Here is a 24,101-nt window from a genome sequence, read left to right as displayed (position 1 = left end):
TCCATGACCTCTCCCAGAGGCTCATCATCTGGCTCAGACTTAGCAGTCTGTGTGCCGGAGACCTTGCCTGTCACGCCTCTTCCTGCTGTGGACACGTGTCTGTGAGGTGACCACCACAGTGTGAGTCCCAGCCTAAGCTAGATCTAAGAGCCACCGAGGTGTGTGCCCCTGGGCTGTTGGAGGGTGCAGGTGAATGCTGTGATGGCTGTACAGGTAAGAAATCGCCCTCTTCCAAGGTCTGCTGCGAGTGAGGGCTGAGTTCAGGTGCAGAGGCTGGCCTCACCTTCTTCCTGCTGGCACCTATAATGGAAAGAGGAGAGAATGTGTGACTGCCAAGGCTGCCTCCTACATTGCATAAAGCCTCACCCTCGGGCTCTGACTTGCAGAGCGTGCATTCTCACTGGATGGCTGGGGGAGGCCAGTCTCATCATTGCCACACCCTCCCCTGGCAGCTCAGCAGCCCGCTGTTCATATAGGGTGAGAGTGCGAATGTCGGACATGCCTCCTCCCCGCTTCTCCCTCTCACATCTGTTGAGTGTTGTCTTCTCCTACATTAAGATAGAAGATGGTTTGTTAGCACTTCTGATGCAGGAGCAGATTGAATGCTGCTAACTCTGTGTCTAATAAGTGACCTTGTGAATCTCCAACGTCCACCATGTGCAAGGCACAATTGAGGAGTTTGAGGGAATACTATCCATAAGTGTAGCTCCAACAGCACTCAGGAAGCTGGAGACCATGCAGGACTATGCCGGTTGCTTGACTGACACCCCATCCAGCCCCATCAACATTCAGTCCCTCCATCACTGAACCCCATTGGCAGCTGTGTGTGCCATACGACAGATGCACTGTTGCTAGTCCCCAAGGGTACTTTGGCAGCAATCTCTAGACACGTGAGGTCGAGCAGCTAGAAGGACAACGGAAGGAAATCTGCCGTCTTTACCTGGTCTGGCCTGTATGTGACTCCAGACCCACAGCAGTGTGGTTGACCCTTAAATGCCCTCTGAACAAGGGCAATTAGGGATGGGCAATAAATGCTGGCCTAGCCAGTGACACCCAGATCCCAAGAATGAATAATTTAAAAAAAGCAGAAGCATGGCATCAGCACCATTTGCAAGCTGCCCTCTACTCCAACCCCGCCCCCACCACCAACCCCCCCAACCTGCCAAATGGCTGCCTTCTGTAGGGCTGGGTCAGCATCCTGCAGTTACCTCTCTACCAGCAGACCACATGGACTGTGTTGGGGCAATGAGACAGCACCCCAGCACCTAGTGAAGGGCTTTTAGGGATGGGCAGCACATCAAGGCCACAGCTGGCCTTGAAACTGATGCACACGTCCCAGGACTGATTCGGAGAATGGTGAGGTGAGTACGGGGAGTAGATGGTTCACTGACCCTGGCAGCGTAGATTAAGTCATTCATGCATTTCCTGCACAGCAGGGCGGTCCTCCTCTGTACAGATCTGGCATTGACCACCCTGGCAAACTCCTCCCAGGCAGCTGTGGTTAGTCGGTTGGGCCTGCTCCTCCCATCCCTGGAGAAGGGGATGTCCTTCCTATCCTCCAGGGCCTGGAGGCAACTGGAGGCATCATTGAAGCGTGGGATTGGTATTTGCTGTTTCCTGGCAGCCATGTCCAGGTCCTGGACTCCTGGCGCGATGAATGATAGGCTCTTCGGGTGCCTTTTAAATGTGGTGTCTGGACATGATCAGCGGGGCGCGCGACTTCCTGTCTTCCCCACCACCCATTTTTACAAACTACCCCCAGCTGCATAATTAATTAAGTGAGCAGTGCATGATTCAGCCTGCTCACCCTACGTGGCCAGTTCAGTCAGTAATGCTGTTAGTGAGCCACTCTTGGTGAATGACATCAAAGTCTCCCACCAAGACTACATTCTGTGAAATGCTTCTTCCAAGTGGTGTTAAACACGGAGGAGCACTGATTTTTAAAAAATTCATTTACGGGATGTGGGCTTCACTAGCTAAGCAAACATTTGTTGCCCATCCCTAATTGCCCTTGAGAAGGCGGTGGTGAGCTGACTTCTTGAACTGTGGCAGTCCATGTAATGTGAGTACACCCAAAGTGCTGTAGGGAGGGAGTTCCAGGATTTTGACTCAGCGACAATGAAGGAACGGCAATATATTTCCAAGTCAGGATGGTGAGTGACTTGGAAGGGAACTTCCATGTGGTGGTGTTCGCATCTATCTTCTATCCTTGTCCTTCTAGGTGGTAGTGGTCGTGGGTTTGGAAGGTGCTGTCTAAGAAGCCGTGGTGAGTTTCTGCACCGCATCTTGTAGATGGTCCACACTGCTGTTACTGTGCATCAGCGGTGGAGGGAATGAATATTTGTAGATGGAGTGCCAATCAAGCGGGTTGCTTTGTCCTGGACGGCGTCAAGCTTCTTGAGTATTGTTGGAGCTGCACTAATCTAGGCAAGTGGAGAGTATTCCATCACACTCCTGACTTGTGCCTAGTAGATGGCGGACAGGATTTAGGGAGTCAGGAGGTGAGTTACTCACCACAGGATTCCTAGCCTCTGACCTGCTCTTGTAGCCACAGTATTTACATGGCTAGTCCAATTCACTTTCTGGTCAATGGTAACCCCCAGGATGTTGATAGTGGGGGATTCAGTGATGGTAATGCCATCGAATGTCCAGGAGCGATGGTTAGATTCTCTCTTGTTGGAGATGGTCATTGCCTGGAACTTGTGTGGTGTGAATGTTACTTATCACTTGTCAGCCGCAGCCTGGATATTGTCCAGGTCTTGCTGCATTTGGACATGGACTGCTTCAGTATCTGAGGAGTCACGAATAATGCTGAACATTGTGCAATCATCAGCGAACATTCCCACTTCTGAGGACATTGAAGAAGCAGCTGAAGATGGTTGGGCCTAGGACACTATCCTGAGGAACTCCTGCAGTGATATCATGGAACTGAGATAATTGACCTCCAACAATCACAACCATCTGCTTTTGTGCTGGATATGACTCCAACCAGTGGAGAATTTTTTCCTTGATTCCCAGTGACTTCAGTTTTGCTAGGACTCCTTGATGCCACACTCGGTCAAATGCTGCCTTGATATCAAGGGCAGTCACTCTCACCTCACCTCAGGAGTTCAGCTCTTTTGTCCATGTTTGAACCAAGGCTGTAATGAGGTTAGGAGCTGAGTGATCCTGCCGGAAACCAAACTGAGAGTCAGTGAGCATTGTCTTTGCAGTTCCAACAACTGATTGAGGACCGAGTCCAGAGGCTCACCATCTGACTTGGACTCAGCAGATTCCTTGCCTCCAGCAGTCCTCTGATTACAGGCATTCTTGGATGTCCTTGCCTCCATTTCCTGTGCAACAGATTGTGTGCTGTGCTCATCAGATTGTGATCCCAAAGGTGCTCTGCATCTGGGTCCCACCGAGGTGCCTGTAGCTGCACTGGTGGAGGGTGTGGGTGAACGCCATGATGGGTCTTTAATGGTGCTGCCCTCAGCATCCTCATTCGAGATGCTCTTTGTGCTGGGGTCAAATCAAGGTTGTCTGAGGGCGACGTGTCAGATGTGCCTAGGAGAGAAAGTGGAGATTATTAGTGCTTGGCAGCCGCAGAACAGTGGACTCAGAGTAGCACTGAAAGAGGAATGATGTGCAGGATCCTCACGTGTGTTCGCCCCTGACCTCACCGTCACCGCAGGAACGGCCCATGTCCTCTCTGGCCAGCTCCAATGCGCGACTCTCGAATGGAGTGAGAACCTTGATGTCTGCCACTCCACCCCCCCTGTCTGGGGCCTCTCCCGTTGTGTGCGATCTTGTCCTGCATAAAGACAGATGGAGAGAGTGTGAGCAAGGTGCATGCCAGGCCAAATGTGAAAGATGCCAGACGTATGCACGTGCTGAGTGGAGCCATGGACGGGATGAGGAAGTGATCTCCAGAGGAGTTGAGACCAGATGGAGATGTGAGGATGTATGTGAGAGAGTGAGTGGTGATGTCCCTTGAGCTGGCAGTGAGTGAGATGCCAGTGAATGTGTGATTGGCTTGTGAGTGTGTGAGTTGAGAGTAATGAGATGGTTGACTTACCCTGGCGGCACAGATGAGATTATTCATCCTTTTTCTGCACTAGATGGCCGACCTCTTGTGTGCAGCGTTGGCACTGATTGCCTCTGCTACCACCTCCCAAGCTGCAGCGGTGAGATAGATGGGCTTCCTGCAGCCAGAGCGGGGGTAGAGGACATTGCAGCGAGTCCCCGTGGCATCCCAGGGATGCATCACTGAATTGTGGGGGTTGGGTGGGGGGAGCCGGGGGGCTGCATCCTTCTTGGCTTTTGGAGCCGTGTCTTTACCAGAGCAGTCCTGGGCTGTAAGCACTGAGAAGTGTGCACACGGCTGCAGTTTAAATATGTGCCCGGAGTGAGGAAGTGGCAAGATATCGGTGTGGCGGACAAATCAGATGCTGCCTGCTAGCGATCTAGCGTGTTTCCTGTGACTGCATAATTTATGAGCCAGGAAGGGAACACACTGTGCAAAAATCTGCCATTGCGGCCAGCGGGTTAAATGTCATTTTTCATGCCCGCTGCAGCACTTAGTGCAAATCTGGAATGATTCCGCTCAATGTCTTTTATATAAACTCATTTTGACAAGAGCAATTTCACTGTTTATCACATGTCAACAATTCTCTGAGAATTGTCTATCATTTAGTCCTTCCACCTGGGTCATGTGATCCTGCAGCCAAGCGGGCGACTGATTTATGGATGGTGGAGACCAAGGACCATTTGGTCTCTCGGTCTGAGCCGAAAAGGGGCAGTCTGCACGGATATGATAACGTACAAGTCACACTGGACTAATTTAATCAAATCACCGGGCATATGCACAATGGCACTGCAGAAGGCGCTGGAATTTCAAAAGTCATTTGATAATGTGGCACAATAGAGACTTGCAAAGATGATGGCACCTAATTGTGCCATAGATAGAGGACAGAGACACAGGGTGTTGGAGTAAATAGATGTTTCTTGAGGTGGGGATCCCCTGTTAATCCATGCCCAATGGGACACTTTGTGCCCCTGAGATTTACCTACTTGCCCCCTCCTTATTCCCGGGCCGCAGGGGGCTTCTCCACCTTCCCTTTGCTATTCCGCCGTAACGATTTATACTTCCTCTCGTCCCACCTTTTATTCAGTTACTTGTTCCATTATTGCCCTGATTTGCATTGCACTCTCATCCCATTTGTCACTCAATCTCTCCTACCATTCACCCTATCCGAGATATTCCCTTTAGTTCTTTCCTCCCATCACCACTTCCCCTGCCTTGGTACTTGCTCATGACCTGTTAGACCTTCAACATCATCTACTGCTGATGAGGAGGCCTGAAATGTTGAGATGGATTTTCCTGCAGGCTTTAGGACTCTGACATCAGTGATGGAGTGAAGGAAGTGGGGAGTATGAAAGTGGCCAGAAGAATGAGGAGACCTCAAAGAGTTGGAGGGGTGGAGGAGGTTACAGAGATAGGGAAGGCTGAGACTATGGAGGTAGTTGAACATGACACATCAGCAATTAAGGAATTGGGCATTGGGAATTCAAAGTAGGTGACTATAAAGGAGCAGATTTTTGTCAATAAGTACAGAGCACAGACATGAACCTTGACAGTAAAGTACTCAATGGAGAAGCAGAGCCATCTAGGGACAGAAACACTTAAGAGCAAGCATACAGGTGGAAAAAGACTTATAAAGTGCCAATCGGAATCTGAGAATTTACACTTTTTATAAAAAAAATACAACAAGGTGATTATGAATCAATGGAAGATATTAGCTGGACCACAGTTAGAGTATCCCAACATCCATTATAGCAAGGATGTGGAATAGGCATAATCTAGGTTCGCTGGGATAATGCCAAATATGAGAGGATAGAGCTATGAGGAGAGATTTGAAAAAAAGTTTGGGCTGTATTTACTGCAGCAGAGAGGGTTAGGGGGAACCTAACAGACAATGTTCAAAAGGAGTGAATTGTTAACAAGGGGCAACAGACCTTAAATATAAAAGGGAATGTTAGAAGCACATTGTCAGAATATGGTCAACACTGCCACAAGTGGCGATCGAAGGCAAAGCATTAGGGCATTTAAGAGAGAATAGTTCACGTTTGGAGATTTTATGAAGTCCGTTGCTCTTGAGCCCAATATTTTCTTCTATGCCAATATTTGTCTGATTTACACCCCTGTGAATCGCCTTGGGGTGTTTTACAATGTAGAAGGGAAATGTTGCTAAACTCTGAAATTTCCTCCATTCCACCTCTCCAATTCTCTAACTCCCTTTCCTCCTATAAGACTCTCCTTGAACTAGGCTTTAGGTCATCTGGTCTAATAGCTCCATATATGACCCAGTATCAAATTTTGCTTGGTAAGCACCTGTGAAACACCTTGGGATGCCTTCCGATGTTAATGGTGCTGTATATGTGCAAGCTGTTGTTTTTGCAGTTCTGTGGATGAAGTTATGCATACTGGGAGGCTCAGTCTAGCAGTGCATTGGTGCAATGACTGGGAAGGATTGTAAATCCCTTGGCCCATCATCGAGGCTCCCGCCCGGACTCTCCTCCCTTCCCCTCCCCTGCACTGAGCACTGTGAGAGTTGGCATCATTGCTGTTTTGTGGGATTATAGTAGTTGAGGGGAGGGAGGGAAATAACAAATTAAAAATGGTTCTGTTGGGGGAAGAGAGGAATCTAAGTATAAATTGTCAGCAGTGTTAGCACTCTAGCCTCTGAGTCAGAAGGTCATGAGCTCAAGCCCCACTCCAGAGACTTGAGTACATAATCCATGTTGACACTCTCAGTGCAGTACTGAAGGATTGCTGTGTTGTCAAAGGTGATGTTTTTAAAATAGCACAGCTCTCCCTCAAGCAGACGTAAAAGGTTCATTGGCACTTTCTTGAAGAAGAGCAGGGGAGGTCCCCCTGATCTCCGAGTCAATATTTATCCCTCAATCAACATCACGAGAGCATATAATTTGGTCAATTATCACGTTCCTGTTCATGAGATTTTGTTTTGCACAAATGGGCTGCTGCATTTCCTTGACGACCATGGTGGCTGGATTTGAACAGAACCTCATCGGCTGCGAAGTGCTTTGTGACATCCTGAGATCATGAAAGGTTCTGTGGGCAGATTTTTCAGGTCGGCGGGCGGGATTGGCTGGTCCGGGAGCGGCCGAGGAACGGACCGCCGACTGGCCGACTGCGATTTCACACTGGCTGGCCGGCCAGTTAACAGCCAGACCGCGTGAAGTGCGCGCGCTGAATTTTAAAATTAAAAAAAAAATTTAATAACGGAAACCTCACCCTGACGTCGGATAAGGTTTCATGAAAAATGCAAAAGGCTGATTCACCCGTCCGTTAACCGTGAGGTTGGATGGACCACGAAAAATCAGGGACAATTACAGCTTTAATGGGCTTAATTACCCTCTTAATTGTCGGCGGGCGCGCTTCTGACTTACGCGTGTGTCCGCCGACTGGGATATCATGTGAGCGCGGGGATGACATCGGGACGATCGTCCGCATGCCAACCTGAAAATTCTGCCCTATTGAAATGTAAGCTCCTTCCTCAGAAGAACTTTTTGGTTGGATGTTTTTGTAGAATTTATTGCTCGTTTGGTGCAGCGAATTTAATCCAGATAAGGAACTTGTGCATTTGTAGAAGTCAGACAAGACCTCAAGATTTTGAAATGAGGGTAAAAAAAAAACATGGTTAATGTCGCCCTCTCTCTTCAACAATGAGGCACTGCATCTCACTGCTCGATTTAAGCAATTTTGTTTTCTCTCTATATAGAACGGTCCAGTGTTTGTGGCCAGTGGTAAAGCAAGACCACTCATTGTTAACCTCAAAGAGAGTCTTTCTAAGAGACCAGAGAATCACACAATCATAGAATTACTACAGCACAGAAGGAGGCTACTTGGCCCATCATGTCTGCATCAGCATACATACAGACAACAATTTAATCTAGCAATCTCTGTGGTGAGAACTTTAACTCTCTTGGTGTGTGATTGTTTGTGGTGTTTTCTTTAATGGGGATTCCCAGTGTCTTGCTGCAGTGATGTCATCAAGATGTTCCAGCAGCCAATCATATTAAAGAATTCTCACAGACACCCAAGCTGAAAATGAGAAGCACTAAAATCAAATCACTTTTTAAAAATTTGGCAGCCAGGTGAAGATTGGGACATACACCTGGTGTAAAGGTAGAAGCTGAGATACCATGAACAAACTTTTAATTTTTAAAAAATTGTCTTTACATATCTAGTAATTATTTGGGGTATACGGGGGATTTCTGTGAGGGGACTAGTACCTCTGAGTCATTGCTAGCCGCACACTCTAGTTTCATATTTGGGTAAGGCTCATTGGTGTCCCATAGCATCCTCAGCTCTCCCTTATGCTTCCGAGTAGCTGGTAATGCACGCCAACTGGCACAACCTGGTGCCTCGCCTCGGCTGACAAGCTAAACTGCATGAGTGTATCAGTAGTTTTACCAGGTGTAGAGAGGGGACATCACCCTTCTAAGCGCATGATGTCTGGAACAACGGAAGAGGCAGATGACGCTAGAAAGAGGACAACACCCAAGAAGGAGGACAACAGCAAGATGTGTGACACATTCAGGGCACTCTCCTGACAAAGGGGACTTGTAGCCAGTCACTTCAGAAAAGATTGGGACCTTACTGAGGATCATCCCATTGTTAGCAGTGCAAGCTAGTCGCAAAAAAACGTTATTGCTTACAGTAGAAGCAGCTGGCACAACATTGCATCTAATCGTCAACAAGAGGAAGGAACCTGAAGATGAAGAAAAATTAATCCTAATGGAGTAAGTTAACAACATTCCAGATATGTCAGATCAGTTGTTCAGCAATCACTCAAATCTCTGAAAAACCCAGTTCTGTTGAAGGGTCATGAGGACTCGAAACATCAACTGTGCTGTTCTCCGCCGATGATGCCAGACCTGCTAAGTTTTTCCAGGTATTTCTGTTTTTGTTTTTGTTTTGGATTTCCAGCATCCGCAGTTTTTTGTTTTTATCAGTTGATTTAACTGATTGCTGTGACTGAGGGTGGAGGAAGAGTGGGGTTCACAGCACAACCAGGGGCAGAGCAGTGGACAATACACCACAGATTCAGAATCCCCACGTCAATCTGCGCTTGCCCTGAACCCTGAAGTTGTAATCAGATTCAGAGGGATAATGAAGATGATCGCTGATAGCTTGTCATCGAAAACTTCAAAAACCTTTTGTTTGTTCGTGGCCGTTGCTGGCAAAGTCAGCATTTGTTACCCATCCTTAATTACCCTTGAGAAGGTGGTGGTGAGCTGCCTTCTTGAACCCTTGCAGTCCATGTGGTGTGGGTACACTCACAGCGCTGTTAGGGAGGGGGCTCCAGTGACAGTGAAGCTTCCTAACCTGTCCGCCTCGGTGTCCACCTGCCTCCGTTCCTGCCTTGGGGTTGCCTCCGGAGGTGGTGGCCCTGACTGCAGCCCATCCCCATCATCCTGCCATGAAAATATCATGAACGGGCACTGCCAGGTAGGAGGCGGGATCGTAACATTGGGAAATTTCCTGACTCACGCTTCCTGCCTCAAACAGGAAAATCTGGCCCATAGATTACAATAGCAAGGAAATCAAGTATTATAAAACACTGTCATAGAGTCATAGAGGCATTATGGCACCGCAGGAGGCCATTCGGCCCATCAAGTCTATGCCGGCTCTCTGTACAGCAGTCCTATCAGTAGCCCTGCAAGTCCATTTCCCTCAAGCGTCCATCCAATTTCCTTTCGAAATCTGTACTTGAGTTCTAAACTGCACCCTGAAGGTGACAGAGTACAGAGAGGTGTCAGAAGGGAATTCCAAAGCTTAGGGTCTAGATGAGTGACAGCACAGCAGCTAGTGAGGTGAAGGAAGTCGAAGAGGCTCAAGAACCCAGAGTTGAAGGAACACAGAGTTCTCAGAGGGATGCAGGACTGGAGGTGGTTGCAAAGGTAGGGAGCTGTGAGACCCTGGAGGAATTTGAACACAAAGGCATGAATACTAAAATCAAGCACTGCAATATAATTTAACCTCTTCCTCCCATAACACTTTCATGAAGCAATCCTTTTTTTAATGGCCTGCCTTAAATGTTGCTGTTAATTAAGTCATTGGGGTGCATTTTTATCACATCATCAATAAACAATGAATTTTCCTTATATTGACAAAATAATTAAGAGAGATGAGAGAAGATGGGGTGAAGATCTTCAGCAGTGAAGATTAAGGGAAGATTTAACAGAAGTAATGAGGGGTTAAGGTATTATAGAAAGGTATAAACGTTTTCTACTGCCAGGCGGGTTGATAACCAGGGGGCAATCTATGGATGGAGCCAGAGGACATCGGTAGAGTGTTGAATGAATACTTCACGTCTGTCTTCACCCAAGAGAATGAGGATGAAGGTATGGAACTTGGGGAGAGAGACTGCGGGTTCTTGAGCAAATTGATATAGGGACAAGGTATTGGAGGTGTTGGCAGGCTTAAAAGTGGACAAATCTCCAGGTCCAGATGATTTGTGTCCCAGACTGCTGAGGGAGGCAAGGGAGGAGATCACAGGGGCTCTGACCCGAATTTTTAATTCCTCTCTGGCCATGGGGTAGGTGCCAGAGGACTGGAGAATAGCTAATGTGGTTCCGCTATTTCAGAAGGGTTGTAGAGATAAGCCCGGGAACTACAGGCCAGTGAGTCTTATGTCAGTGGTAGGGAAACTATTGGAGAAAGTTCTGAAGGAGAGTATCTATCTCCACTTGGAGAGGCAAGGTTTGATCAGGGATAGTCAGCATGGCTTTGTCAGAGGGAGGTCATGCCTAACAAATTTGATTGAATTTTTTGAGGAGGTGACCAGGTGTGTAGATGAGGGTAGTGCAGTTGATGTAGTTTATATGGATTTCAGCAAAGCCTTTGACAAGATCCCACATGGGAGACTTATAAAGAAGGCAGATGCACATGGGATACAGGGTAATTTGATAAGGTGGATTCAAAATTGGCTTAGTTGTAGGAGGCAGAGGGTGATGACAGAAGGATGCTTTAGTGACTGGAAGCCAGTATCCAGTGGCGAACCACAGGGATCTGTGCTGGGTCCTCTATTATTTGTCATTTATATAAACGACATAGATGACTATGTGGGGGGTAGGATTAGTAAGTTTGCGGATGACACAAAGATTGGCTGGGTGGTTAACAGTGAGATTGCGTGTCTTGGGCTACAGGAAGATATAGACGGGATGGTCAAATGGGCAGATAAGTGGCAGATGGAATTTAACCCTGAAAAGTGTGAGGTGATACACATTGGAAGGAGTAATTTGACAAGGTAGTGTTCAATGAATGGCATGACACGAGGAAGTTCTGAGGAACAAAGGAACCTTTGTATGTGTGCCCATAGATCTCTGAAGGCGGAGGGGCACGTTAGTGGGGTGGTGAAAAAGGCTTATGGGACACTTGCCTTTATCAATCGAGGCATAGATCACAGAAGTAGGGAGGTCATGTTGGAGTTGTATAGAACCTTGGTGAGGCCACAGCTGGAGTACTGCGTGCAGTTCTGGTCGCCACATTATAGGGAGGATGTGATTGCACTGGAGGGGGTGCAGAGGAGATTCACCAGGATGTTGCATGGGATGAAACATTTAAGTTATGAAGAGAGGTTGGATAGACTTGGCTTGTTTTCGTTGGAGCAGAGAAGACTGAGGGGCGACCTGATCGAGGTGTACAAGATTATGAGGGGCATGGACAGGGTGGATAGGGAGCAGCTGTTCCCTTTAGTTGAAAGGTCAGTCACAAGGGGGCATAAGTTCAAGGTGAGGGGCAGGAGGTTTAGGAGGGATGTGAAGAAAAACTTATTTACCCAGAAGGTAGTGACGGTCTGGAATGCGCCTGGGAGGGTGGTGGAGGCGGGTTGCCTCACATCCTTTAAAAAATACCTGGATGAGCACTTGGCACATCATAACATTCAAGGATATGGGCCGTGCTGGTAAATGGGATTAGGTAGGTAGGTCAGGTGTCCCTCACGTGTCAGTGCAGACTCGAAGGGCCTCTTCTGCTCTGTGATTCTGTGAACAGAGATTTAAAATAACTTGCAAAAGAATTGAGAGAAAATAGGGGGAGAGCTTTTTTACACAGTGAGTTGTGATCTGAAAAAAATACTGACTGAAAAGATGGTGGAAACAGATTCAATAAGGACTTACAAAGGGAATTGGAAAAATACTGGAAAAAGGAACAAAAGCAAGTTTATGTGGAAAGAGCAGGGTTGAGTACGACTACTTGGATAACTCTTTCAAAAACCACTAGCATAAGCATGATGGATCAAATGGCCTGCTACTGTGCTGCACAATTCCATGAAAGTGGTGGGTGGACATAAACATTCTTTATTTATTTATGGGATGTGGGCTTCGCTGACTGGGCCAGCATTTGTTGCCCATCCCTAGCTGCCCTTGAGAAGGTGGTGGTGAGCTGCCTTCTTGAGCCGCTGCAGTCCATGTGGTGTAGGTACACCCACACTGCTGTTAGAAAGGGATTTTGACCCAGCGACAGTGAAGGAACGGTGATACATTTCAAAGTCAGGATGGTGAGTGGCTTGAAGGGGAACTTCCAGGTGGTGGTGTTCCCATCTATCTGCTGCCCTTGTCCTTCTAGATGGTAGAGGTCATGGGTTTGGAAGGTGCTGACTAAGGAGCCTTGGTGAATTCCTACAGTGCATCTTGTAGATGGTGCACACTGGTGCTACTGTGTGTCGGTGGTGGAGGGAGTGAATGTTTGTGGATGGGATGCCAATCAAGCGAGCTGCTTTGCCCTGGATAGTGACAAGCTTCTTGAGTGTTATTGGAGTGGCACTCATCCAGGCAAGTGGAGGGTATTCCACCACATTCCTGACTTGTGCAGTTCTGGTTGCCACATTATAGGAAGGATGTGATTGCACTGGAGGGGGTGCAGAGGAGATTTACCAGGATGTTTCCTGGGATGAAACATTTAAGTTATGAAGAGAGGTTGGGTAGACTTGGGTTGTTTGCACTGGAGCAGAGAAGACTGAGGGGCAACCGGATCGAGGTGTACAAGATTATGAGGGGCATGGACAGGGTGGATAGGGAGCAGCTGTTCCCCTTAGTTGAAGGGTCAGTCACAAGTGGGCATAAATTCAAGGTGAGGGGCAGGAGGTTTAGGAGGGATGTGAGGAAAAACTTATTTATCCAGAGGGTAGTGACGGTCTGGAATACATTGCCAATAGAGGCTGTCTTTGGGGAGTTAGGAGGTGAGTTATTTTCCGCAGAATTCCCAGCCTCTGGTCCTCAGGATGTTGATAGTGAGGGAATTCAGTGATGGTAATGCTATTGAATGTCATGGGGAGATGGTTGGATTCTCTCTTGTTGGAGATGGTTATTGCCTGGCATTTGTGTGGCATGAATGTTACTTACCACTTGTCAGCCCAAGCCTGGATATTGTCCAGGTCTTGCTGCATTTGGACATGGACTGCTCCAGTATCTGAGGAGTCGCAGATGGTGCTGAACATTGTGCAATCATCAGTAAACATCCCCACTTCTGACCTTATGATGGAGGGAAGGCCATTGATGAAGCAGCCAAAGATGGTTGGGCCTAGGACATTATCCTGAGGAACTCCTGCAATGATGTCCCAGGACTGAGATGATTGACCTTAAAAACCATAACCATTTGGTATGACTTCAACCAATGGAGAATTTTGCCCTTGATTCCCTTTGAGTCCAGTATTGCTATGGCTCCTTGATGCCACATTCGATCAATGCTGCCTAGGTGTCAAGGGCAGTCACTCTCACCTCACCTCTTGAATGCAGCTTTTTTGCCCATAATTGAACCAATGCTGTAATGAGGTCAGGAGCTGAGTGACCCTGATAGAATCCAAACTGAGCATCAGTGAGCAGGTTATTGCTGAGTAAGTGCTGCTTGATAGCACTGTTGATGACCCCTTCCATTAATTTGCTGATGATCGAGAGTATACTGATGGGGTGGTAATTGGCCAATGGGCCTTCAGCTCCCCAGTATTATGGCCCCAGTTGATGTTACCGTCCATGTAAACCAATAGGCGACCTGTGGTCAGACACACCACACTCCAAGATCAAGTGACAGATGCCACCTAAAGCAGATGCTATGGATCTCTCATCAAGTCCCCCAGATGCTCGTCACACTGTGAGACAACCGGTCTCACGGAAACTCTGTCTTTCACACAGGAGTTTCCAATCTCCATCCTTGAAGAACCCATCTTGGAATCTTCTCCCAAGTGATGTTTTCTCTCAGGCGTCTTCAGTAAGGATATACCTCCAGTCTTCGGCGTCTCCCTCCTTTCCCTGGATCTTCACGTGTATTTAAGCTTCACCTTCCATGCACTCTTTCTCAGATACTCAGCTGTGACAACAGAACCCCACTGCTTCACAGGCCTGTAGTAAGGAGTCACCAACCTTTGGCAGTCCCCTTGGATCTTCTGGCTTCTCGCAAGCCCACTTTGCCTTGATTCTGCTCCCCGCAGCTTTCTCTCTTTAATTCAGAGCCTTTTCCTCTGCTCCTTACTTTAACTTCACTGAACGGGCCTTTGTTCAGATTCCTGTTCTTTTCTCTTGAATTCACTGTCTTCCTGGGACCTTTCATCTCACTCCCTGGTTTCTGGGACTTTCTTCTGTTTTTCTGGGAACTCTGCTCTCTGCAGTTCCCTTCCTGTCTCTTCTGTGCCTCTGTGGAGAACGGTGTTTCTCTTCTGGGTCATCCGATCTTCTTCTTAGTCCCTTTTACTTTTGCTTTTGTTTCTTCTTCTGCACAGGTGCAGGGCTCCCTTTAAATAAAAAACACACAGAAAAATAACCAACTGCGCGTGTGTGCAGGGCCGTTTACTGGCTTGAAGGTATGAATCTCGACCAGCTGTGCAAGTGCGACCATTCCATGATGGAGGCGGGTTGCCTCACATCCTTTAAAAAGTACCTGGATGAGCACTTGGCACGTCATAACATTCAAGGCTATGGGCCAAGTGCTGGTAAATGGGATTAGGTAGGTAGGTCAGGTGTTTCTCACGTGTCTGTGCAGACTTGATGGGCCGAAGGGTCTCTTCTGCACTGTGTGGTTCTGTGATTCTGTTTCCTCAGATGTCTCTTTCCCAAAACCTTAAATCTTTGACCTCTAGTCCTTGTACGATCAGCTAATGGGAACAGCTTTTCTTTATCTACCTTATCTAAACCTGCCACACACTTCTATCAAATCTCCCCTCAATCTCCTTTGCTCCAAGGAGAACAACACCAGTTTCCCCAGCCTAACCTTGTAGTTAAAATTGCTCATTGCTACAACCATCCTGGGGAATCTCCTCTGCAGCGTCTCAAGGACCCTCTCAGCCACCCTAAAATATGGTGACCAGAACTGGACATAATTCCCTAGCTGTGCCCTAACCAGAGCTTTATAAAGGCCAGAACATTCTCTTTCCAGATGCTAAAGGACCAGCTGTGTTGTTCCAGCATTTTCTCTTTGTTATTTCCCATTTCCTGCATTTTGTTTGTCTATTCGTCTAGCTATACCTTTCAAGGATTTTTTTTGTCTGTCCTGCTTGCCAACCATCAAGAGCGCCTCAATCAAATCTGTAATCTTATCTGAAGAGGTCCCAGACTTGGCCGAGGAGGAAGAGTCTACTCACTGGCTCTGTAGCCTGACTATATTGTGGGAAAGTACTTATCTAAATCCTGGCGTAGGAGGCAACTCCAGACTCAGGCCTTTTGTAAAAGAAAAATTGCTTGAATGTTTGTTTATTACTTAAAGATGGAATGATAGGTGAGCATACAGTGGGCATGAGCCAAAGTCAGGCCAAGACTCTACCAGATGTGGTTACGCTGGCAGATATAAAAAGAGAAGAAATGATTCATAATTTAATACATACTGTGTTTCACAACATTTTACTCACAGCATAGTCCCGCAAACAGCAACGAGATAAATAACCACATAATCTGTTTTTAGTGATGTGGGCTGACAACCTTGTTAGTAATACTGCCTTTGGAAATATACTGCTTTAACTTGGTGCATTAGTTTTGTGCTGAAGTCCAGGAGATTATGTAGATACAGATGGGAATAAAGGGGCTCCAATGACACCTCAAAATGAGAATGTGCTCTGTGATGTGCAATGCAGAAAACTAGCTTTGACCTTGCCCTACCACCCATCCCCCACCAAATCTGGCCGCAGCCAAGCAAATGCGGTAGCCATAATACTTGGCCTTGATGTTTCTGACACCACAGAAAATTAGATCATGACATGCCTAATTGTGTTAACCTAGAATTGATGGTGCTTAAGTTTCTGGAATTGGATTTGAACGTACAACCTTTTGGATCAGAAGCAAGAGTGTTAACAACACAGCCAGGGTAACTACCTGCTACTGAAGCTTCCTCTTTCAAAGGGGTATTCTCGATGAGCCTTCCTCTTTCCAAAGAGTCCCAATGGCAAGACTCTCTCTTTGTAAAGGCAAAATACTGCGGATGCTGGAAACCTGAAACAAAAATAAAAAATGCTGGAAAAACTCAGCAGGTCTGACAGCATCTGTGGAGAGAAAGACAGAGTTAACGTTTTGAGTCCGTACAACTTCTTCAGAGCTAAAGGGAGGTAGCTAAACTCACCGCATTTCTACCTTCCTTTAGCTCTGAAGAAGAGTCATACGGACTCGAAACGTTAACTCTGTCTTTCTCTCCACAGATGCTGTCAGACCTGCTGAGTTTTTCCAGCATTTTCTGTTTTTGTCTCACTTTGTAGAACCCTGTTGACAGCCCTGACATCTTTGGTCAGCCTTCGCCTTTCCTAGCGTTTTGTGAACAGGTTCAAAATTCAGAAAGGACAAGTGTGGAAGAAGCAAAATTGGGATTTGGAGAGGCAGTGACATAGTGGTGTTGTCACTAGACTGGTATTCCAGAGCCCTGTGTAATGTTCTGGGGACCTGGGTTCAATTTGCACCATAGCAGATGGTGAAATTTGAATTCAATAAAAAAATCTGGAATTAAAAGTCTAATTGCTGATTGTTGTAAAAACCCATCTGGTTCTCTAATGCCCCTTAGAAAGGAAGTCTGTTGTCCTTACCTGGCCAGGCTGACTCTTAAATGACTCTGAACAAGGGCAATTAGGGATGGCCTAGCTAGCAACACTCACATCCCAGAAACAAATAAAAAAAATGCCAGCTCTAGTTGAATATATCCTGACTCCCTGCCCCACATTATTGGCCAACTAACATGTTCAACTTCCCAAGGCCAACCTTGAAAGTGGTTTGACTCTGAGTCATACTGCTTTTTGTTATTCCCATCTCCAATATGTTTATAACCAATAAACAAAAGTGTTCAAAGGCAATGAAAGAAAATAAGCATTTTTTTTTAATGGGCCCTATGAGTTGCTTGTGGCAGTGTCCTGGAGTTTAATTCAGGCCAATCCTGGCCAACGTTATTACAATGCTAGCCTTTGGGAAGGGGTTCCCAAGGCAATACTGCCTCTTTGATTGGGAGGGATCCTAGTGATGCGGCTGTCTCTTTAAAGCATCAACAACAGTGGACCTCTCTATTCTGGACCGAACTCCTTCAGATTACGTAACGGAAGAGGTATAGAATCCAAACAGTTTATTGTAAAAGGAATTCAACAGAATCAAATTTGGCAAAGCAGAGGAATGATTTTATCCATGAAGCCAATACAAAAGGAGACCATAGACCATATGTTGGACCAGGAATCTCCTTAAGAGTCCATCACAAACAACACAGTGTAAAAATATACCTTTGCCTTTTTGACTGAAATGAGTGAGACAACAAACGAAGGTTGGCTTTTCTTGGAATTGGAAACGGTTCATATTTTTATGAAACATTCATGGAAGTTTAGTAAAATAAACGGACACCAGGTGTGATGTTTCTCAAACGTGGACCTCCATCCAGGCGCATAGGTTGAGGTTTGCTTTGCCAAACATTGTTGCGCGTTTGAGTCATGTTCCATATCTGCCAGGATTGAACGCCTCTAGAACTGTGCTGTCGGGTGACTGGGAGTGTACTTGACTAGAGCAGATTTTGCTTTCATGTCTGGCTCAAACCTTTAATGGATTTTACCATTCTTTTGCTATTATCCTACTCCCTCTAAAGTCATGGCTTGAGACCAATGGAAATCTAAACCGTTCCCCCCACCGTGTTCCGCTCCCCTTCAGTTGACTCTCACCAGCCCCTGTTATCTGTTTCACTTGAAAGACTCCAGAGCTGCTTTGAGCTAACACAGGATGCCATAGAACTGGCATGTTTCGTTGGCTGTGCCCAGCAGGACCGCTGGAACAATTTGGATCACAAACTTTGGATTGGAATGCTGTCTGTCACCGTGCTGCAATTCTGTGTTAGCTGCGGCTCAGTGGTAGCACCATGGCATTGAAGCTCCAAACTTGTCAGCAACTGCTGGGCCCCAGGCTTTGTGGTGCTGTATTTTAATGATGCGGCGGTCTGATGACTCCTTCCCGTCTTGGACTCAAATAATGCCAAGAAAGGGGTGGGCATGTCTAGTTGGAGCCTGTGCCTTTATTCTGACTCGCAACCAGTTCCGTTCACCCATCACCCCCTATGCTTGCTACGTTGGCTCCCATTCCAGCAACACTTCAATTTTAAAATTTTCATCTTCAGTTTCACATCTTCTGTGACCGCGCCCTTCCCTGTCTCTGTAATCTCCTCCGGCTTTGCAATCCTTCAAGATAGCTCTGCTCCCCCAATTTTAGCCTCTTAACATCCCCAAGTTTCTTCACTCCACAGGTCATGCCTTTTTCTACCTAGGCCCTAAACTCTGAAATTCCCTCCTTGAACCTCTCCACTTCTTTATCTCTCTCCCCTCCTTTAAGATGCTCCTTAAAACCAACTCTTTGACCAAGTTTTTGGTCATCTATGTGAATAAGTCCTTGTGTGGCTCGGTGTCAAATTTTGTTGGATAACACTCCTGTAAAACTGCTTAGAATGTTTTAATAGTGTTATATAAATGCAAGTTGTTGGTGCTGTTTACAGCCAATGAGGTACTTTTTAAAGTCCAGTCACTGTTGTAGTTTAGGGAATGTGGTAAACAATTTGTGCAAGGTCCAACAAAAGATAAATGAGATAAGTAACCAGATAACTTAATTTGGTGTTGGTTGAGGGTTAAATGTTGGCCAGGACACTGGGGATAACTCCCTTGCTCTTCTTTGAATAATGACATGGGATTTTATACATCAACCTGAGAGGGTAGATGAGTTTAAACACTTACCTGCGAAATGGCACCACCAACAGCATGGAGCTCCCTCGTTACTGCATTGTGAGTGTCAGCCGTGATATTGAGTGCCTGAAATGCAGCTTGCACCCAAGATTACTACCACCGAGGCAAGCCACCTCTCATAATAGGCATTCTGAAGCCAGCTATTGCCGGGATGGTTTTGGTTGAAGAATATCAAAGAAGCCTTCGTAGTCTCCAAATGTTAATGGCAAATCTTTATTAACTAACAAGTATATACAAATATACAGTAAAGAGTACAGGCATGGAGCTCTCTCCACCCTGGGTCTTAACATGTCTCTCGCCAACACCATACTGACCCTAGCTCTAAGTCATGTGCCTTCTTACATCACTGTGTGGGTGGTACTGTACTCAGTCCCATGTTAACCCTGTATGCGCCAGACCCTTCTACTAATCTTCCCCAAGCCTTTATCCCATGGATATAGAGTTATGTTACTTTACTTCAAGTCTTACATTGTTATGAGCCTTATGCATTTACCTTATTGTTATGACCCTACATTATTGCTATGACAGTGTTAGCATTAATAACATCCTCACTGCCCCATCTCCCCACTTTAAGTTCTTGAAGTTAGAGCCTCAGACGGTCTGGAGTCCTTATAGACCTTCCACATCTTGTTCGCCATTCTGTTGGGAGAGTGATATGTTATGTTGGTTCAGGTTTTAGTTGTTGGCTTGGAGGTTGGGTTGGCATTTGGGTATGCTTTCATTCTTTTCTTCCATTGCTCTGTGTTGAACCAGGCCTGATCAGTCCAGCTGTTGTGTCGATGCATGGTTGCTGTTACTCTCGATCGTTTATTGCGAGGTGGAAGAAGAAGGTATTCGTCTCCTTGGTGCTGATTTTTCATCTTTTTCTATGTGGGCCATCTAAAAGTCCTCTGAGGCTGAGGAAAAAGTGTTCCTGTGGTGAGAAGAAGGTTTTGTGGGATGCTCACCTCTGCTTTCTGTTTTTGATGGTGATAAACTGCTACCCGGTTGCAGCATCCCATGTGGGTGTGGCATGCCGGCTGGAAGTTGCAGTGTGTGCACAGTGGCTGAGGTGTCGACCAGCTGTAGTTGGAGGTCGAGGCTTCTCGGACTGCTGATCATTCTCTGGTACCACTTCCACTGAAGGTGCTACGGTAATCTCGTGGGCGGCAGGTTGGTCTGATCATTGAGGGCTTTCCGGATCCTGGAATGATAATGGAGAAACCTGCTCCGCAAAGAGAGAAGAGAGATCGAAGGTGAAATCTGAGACTGAATACTCTTTCGTGATTGAGCACTCAGGACCGTGCAGTCCTGGCTGGCTAACGGCAGTGGTAATCTTTACAACATCTGGATGTATTGACCTGTACTTGCAGGACACTGACCTCCCCTGTGAGGGCGCTCTGCACTGCAGCACTGGCAAGGTTGCTTTGCTGGGTGGCAGGGCCCAGGAGTTGTGGATGCAGACAGTGCCGAACACCGGGGTCCACGGGCTTGGGGGGGTCCTGGGCTCGGTGTTGTAACAACATCCAGAGTGAGGAGACAGACCTGAAAGACTGTTCTTAAAAAAAATCAGAACCATCAGCCTGGGAATTTAGATTTTTTAAAAGCCAGTTTTTCAGCTCAGTTTCAGTGAGCTGCTACGTTGCTGCTTCTGACCTTCGGGCACTTGACGTTTTTTTTTTGGCTGGCTTTTCAAAACCAGAACCACGAAGCTGCCCGAAGGTGAGAAGCAGCAACTAAGAGTGTTCTTCATTGAAAATCTGTTCAAATTCTGGTAAGTCCCTGAATCATTTAGAGCTTATGGGGGTGGGAGGGGGGAGGGCTGTTGGTCTTTAGAATTATGGGGTTGAGGTGAGGGGGTGGGGTCTATGGGGGTGGGTGGGGTGAGGTGAGGGGTGAGGATGTGTGGGGGTGGGGGGATGAGGTGAGGAAGTGAGGTGGTGGGGTTGGGGTGTGATGTGAGGTGATATGGTGTGGAAGTGGGGTTTGTGGTCAGGGCATGTGAGGATGGGAATGGGGGGTGGTGGCGTGTAGGGGTGAGGGGATGAGGTGAGGAGGTGGGGGTGTGTATGTGGGTGGGTGGGTGGGTGGGGGTGTGAGGTGATGGGGTGGGGTGTGTGGGTGGGTGGGGATGTGAGGTGATGGGGTGGGGTGGGGTGTGTCTGTGGGTGGGTGGGTGCGAGGGTGAGGTGATGGGGTGGGGTGTGTGTGTGGGTGGGTAGGTGGGGGAGGTGAGGTGAGGTGGTGGGGTGTGTGGGGAGGGGTTGAGGTGAAGAGTGGTGGAGTGTGGGGATGAAGAGATGAGGTGGAGTTTGGGGATGAAGAGATGAGGTGAGGAGGTGGGTGGGGTGTGTGCGTGTGTGGGTGGGGGAATGAGGTGATGGGCTGTGGGTGTTATGACCGATGCAGTTGGTAAAGCTGGGTTATTTTAAAAATCCCACAGGGAAACTTTAAACAACTGACATAACCTATAATTTTAAGTGTTATGTTTGAGATGCAACTCTAAATTCAGGAATCAGACCACCAGTTCTTGAGAGGCTTTATATTAAACTAGATGAAACATTTTATTAAGTGTCAACACATTAAATACAGATACATGGCTACAAATTACTATGATCATAACTTTTAACAAATTCCCAAACTAATCTCCATTAAGGCAACAGCAACCCATAGACGTAACCAGACACCAGGCAAAGCATTTGCACCTTACAAATTCAAAATGAGGTTCTTTTCAAAACTCTGCTTATGATTCTCAAGAGTCTTCTCCATTGACTTCAATATTGTCCTTTTGTCCATTCACCTACTATCCCACTCTATCTTAGTGCGTCTGTGGGTTTTTTGAGGTATTGAAATATTACGATAAAGTTGTGCTGCACAGTAGATGTTGAAAATATATTGCAGTGAGAAGCAGCAATCAGCAGTCTTCAGACTTGCTGATCAAGAAAACACAGATACAAATGTGAACCATTCAGTCTTTGTCCTCTGGCCTCTTAAAAGTTGTGTCACACAGAGACATTTGTGGGCTTCAGCGCTTCTCAGCTACTGTGAAGACCTATGTTGTTCAATCGTTCTACCTATTTGCTCAGAAGTCATTTAACTTTCTCCTCTGTGAGATTACCGATAAAATAGAATCAAATTACACACCTTGTATGAAACAGTTATGTTTAATAATATCATGCACCCAGGCAGGAGAAAGTCTTCTACTTCTTCTACAGAACAGAAAAGATCTTGGACAGATTATCTAGGTTTCAAATCTTAATCATCCTCACAAAAAGGAATTTACTGTCACTGTGTCTATATGGTGCAATGTGGTGAATATGTTGATGAGCGCTGAGGCAGTCACCGAAATCAATGTTATGGTCTACACAGTGTTATAAATAACCAATGGGATATTTTCCTATCAAATTAATAATATTGCACGATGCTGTGAAAGTAAAATTTGCACTCTCCAGTTTGTTTAATAGTCATGGTGGGATCACCTACAGGGTGCACACAAACTAACACTACATTATATCATTGCTGCTCTTAATATTAAAGACCCATGCTGCATAAATATCAGATGATATTTGTAACCAGATGCCGACAATGGGTGTTATCAGGGGGAAAATACTCCGCTGGTTGGAGCCATACCTAGCACAATAAAGGAAGATGGTTGTGGTTGTTGGAGGTCAGTCATCTCAGCTCCTGGACATCACTACAGGAGTTCCTCAGGGTAGTGCCCTAGGCCCAACCATCTTCAGTTGCTTCATCAATGACCTTCCTTCCATCATAAGGTCAGAAGTGGGGATGTTCACTGATGATTGCACAATGTTCAGCACCATTCGCAACTCATCAGATACCGAAGCAGTCCATGTCCAAATGCAGCAAGACCTGGACAACATCCAGGCTTGGGCTGACAAATGGCAAGTAACATTCAGGCCACACAAGTGTCAGGCAATAACCATCACCAAAAAGAGAGAATCTAACCATCGCCCCTTAATATTCAATGGCATTACTATCACTGAATCCCCCACTTTCAACATCCTGGGGGTTATCATTGACCAGAAGCTGAACTGGACTAGCCATATAAACTCTGTGGCTACAAGAGCAGGTCAGAGGCTAGGAATAGTGCGACGAGTAACTCACCTCCTAACTCCTCAGAACCTGTCTACCATCTACAAGGCACAAGGCAGGAGTGTAATGGAATACTCTCCACTTGCCTGGATAAGGGCAGCTCCCACAACATTCAAGAAGCTGGACACCATCCAGGACAAATCAGTCCATTTGATTGGCACCATATGCACAAAAATTCACTCCCTCCACCACCAAAGCACAGTGGCAGCAGTGTGTACCATCTACAAGATGCACTGTAGGAATTCACCAAGGCTCCTTCGACAGCACCTTCCAAACCCACGACCACTACCACCTAGAAGGACAAGGGCAACAGATAGATAGCAACCCCACCACCTGGAAGTTCCCCTCCCAGTCACTCACCATCCTGACTTGGAAATATATCGCCGTTCCTTCACTGTCACTGGGTCAAAATCCTGGAACTCCCTTCCTAACAGCACTGTGGGTGAACCTACACCACAAGGACTGCAGCGATTCAAGAAGGCAGCTCACCATCACCTTCTCAAGGGCAACTAGGGATGGGCAATAAATGCTGGCCCAACCAGCGAAGCCCACACCCCATGAATGAATTTTTAAAAAATCAAGGACGTTTCTGTGATTGGTGAATCAGAAAAGGGTTAAAAGATATCATTCACGATTCAAGGGGAGCGTTAAAGGGGCGGTGGTGAAAGGGAGGGGATTGGCAAATAAAGTGGCTGGGAACAGGAGAAACACCAGGGCCCATGATTTCTCTCCCTGGCCTTCCTGGGCAGTTCGGGAATTTCTTTCCCTGACTTA

Source organism: Cetorhinus maximus, chromosome 5, assembly GCF_964194155.1.
Source record: "Cetorhinus maximus chromosome 5, sCetMax3.hap1.1, whole genome shotgun sequence".
Taxonomy (NCBI): Eukaryota; Metazoa; Chordata; class Chondrichthyes; order Lamniformes; family Cetorhinidae; genus Cetorhinus; species Cetorhinus maximus.
The sequence above is the reverse complement of the archived record's forward strand: the minus strand, read 5'-3'. Positions refer to the sequence as shown.